The sequence below is a fragment of the Charadrius vociferus genome, unplaced genomic scaffold (genome assembly GCF_000708025.1).
Source record: "Charadrius vociferus isolate BGI_N301 unplaced genomic scaffold, ASM70802v2 scaffold900, whole genome shotgun sequence".
NCBI classification, from domain to species: Eukaryota; Metazoa; Chordata; class Aves; order Charadriiformes; family Charadriidae; genus Charadrius; species Charadrius vociferus.
Window position 1 is genome coordinate 65547 of NW_009646342.1, and position 2607 is coordinate 68153.

Consider the following 2607-nt stretch of genomic DNA (forward strand, 5'->3'; position numbering starts at 1 on the left):
CCACTTCACCGCGGCTCCTGTTCGGGAACCGCGCTCGCTCGTGTTTCCTCAACTGCTGCCCACGCCTGTGCCGGGGGGAGGGAAGAGCCCCGTCCCTGCGCCGTACTCATACTCGCAGTCCCCATGTCTCTGTGCTGTCATGTCCTGCCACCGCTGCCACCTCCACGTGCCCTGCTCTGCCCTGCGGCTGGTGGCCCAGCCCGGTCCCAGTTGCCGCTGCGCAGTCCCAGCACTCTGTAAATAGTTGTAACCACGGGAATAAGCTTATTCCGGGAGGGGGGAAAAAAAGCTGGAAATAAAGGTTGTGACTCATGGATCCGCACGTGTGAGTGGATCGTTGAGGAGGTGCTGGAAATGGCCTTCCCCCCCCCACCGGCTCGGGGGGGCGGGGGGGAAAATGGTAAAATGCTCTTGCGGGAGACGGCAGCGGGTGCCGGGGCTGTGCTCAGCACCCCGAGGTCAGATACTGCCCGCGGAGCGCAGCCACGTTCAGGAGGTGCGGAGAGCCCGAGCCAGAAATAACCCTGGCAAAGCGTGCATCACGCCGGCCGGTAACCGGCCCCGGTACCTTTATACTGGTAAAGGTTCAAGTTGGTTGGTTGGTTTGTTTATTTAAATCAAACTAATCCTTTTACTGAGTCACAGGATTTCAGTAGGGGGCGGGACGGCTTGTGGTTGGGTTTTTTTTCAAGTTTTTCTCATGGCTTGCGGTGACATCCCACACCGTTTACATTTCCTACTGGGCTCCCCGGTAGAAGAGAGAGGCGGATGCACTGGAGAGCATCCAGCGAAGGGCCACCAGGCGATGGCAGCCCGTCCTACGGGCGCCGTTTGGGCACGTGCCCTCTCCTCTGGCCTCAGCCCCACCGTTCAGCCTTTTAGTGGCCACGGTGTCCCCCGCTTCAGCCAACGGGCTGCGTTCTGCTTCGGGGACACCACCACTACTCTGTTCCCATTTTCATTTCTCTCGCTGGAATTTTTACTCCCAGACAAGGGACATTATAGCTTAATCGGAAGGTTATTCGGCTTGCCTTAAGTAGGGTTGATTGCATTCCACAGCTGCCTCTGGACTTTCAAACGGGGTCACGTCAGCAGGACCTGAATCCAGGTACCTTTTCAACCTTTTTTAATAAAAAAAAAGCGCACTACAATCCTCGCCATGGTGGCGCTAGTTCAAAAGGACGACAAGTGTACGGGTCAAGCACGGCATTTTAACGACCACAGAGATTCAGGCTAGGAAATGGAAAAATAAAAATCAAGTTACATTAAAGGGGGGGTGCGCGTGTGTCATTGAGAAGCTGTTTCATTCCCCGAGTGACTAACGCAAATAGTTACCAAACTTATTCCCAGAAACCGCTTTTGAACCAGAAGAAATTTAAATCCTGAAAGGTTTGTAAGGACCAAATCTCATTAGTGCCCACAGAGGCTATTGGAGGAAACGCCAGGCTCGAAGAAGCTGCAGGCTGGTCGGCAGGGACAAAAAGCTCTGCGTGTGCTGCCGCGTGCCAGAGGGCAGAACAACGGTGCGCGATGGGGCCAACAGCTCCCAGCAATCCCAAACGCCTCCGAGCCGTTCTGGCGGCCCTGACCTTTTGGGGAGGGAGGGAACGCACCCCGCAGCGCGCAGCACTGATGGGATTCCGGTCCAGTATCGGCGCTGGTAAGTGCACAGCCCCCGTGATGCAGTAACGACGCTGAGAACCAAACCTGCTGTCTACGCAGGCGTGGGAGGCGACGTCTCGAGGAACCGGGGGGTTTATGTTCTGGGAACAGGCACCACAGTTGTCGATTTAATGGTTCCTGTACGGATCTGACTGCCAACCGGGGAACGCCTGCGCTGATGCTCCCGTCTCTCCGTACGCGCGCTGCCATCGTCCCTCCTGCCAAGCTCTGACCAGGAGAACCGGCAGCATCACACGAAACCCTCGCGAAACGCCATCCCCTATGCGGCACATCTGAAAGAGCCGGGGCGAGACCGCCCGGAGCAGCGGCTGTAAGAGAGTCAGAACACGAGAGGAGCGGTTGAGACAAAGAGGCGAGAAAAGAAGAGCCGAGACATGTCAAAGAAAACCCCACAAGTCATCGATAGGAAAAGATTTTCCATTTAATACTAGACTCTCTCAGGATTGAGATGCAGGCTTTTTATGCAATTACATCCAATGTTAAAATTGGTAATACATAATTTACAAAGATTAACATCAAAACAATGATCTATTTAGATATGCTTTGTAAAAAGGAAATATATTAGCAGCATTTATTTTCAGCAATCACACAGCCTACACCCATGCAGACTAAGAGTTCATATCTATTTGCAATAATGTAGTGCTTCCTGGTCTTAAAACAGCGATCCTGGTGACACACTGGTCTTCTCATTATTATAAAATAACCGAAAAATAAAAAAAGTCATTAATTTCTACACCAGTAAGAAAAACAATTCTTTGCACTTACCTAACATTTGATTGTCTAAAAAACATTTTGTTTAGTCTTTCAACAAAAGAAAGATAAAATGACAGAGCTAGTGTCTCGCTTCTGTACGCACTTTATTTTTTTAAAAACTTTTTAGTGTTTAACACCATTTGAGACAATGATTTCTGTTTTAAACTAAAT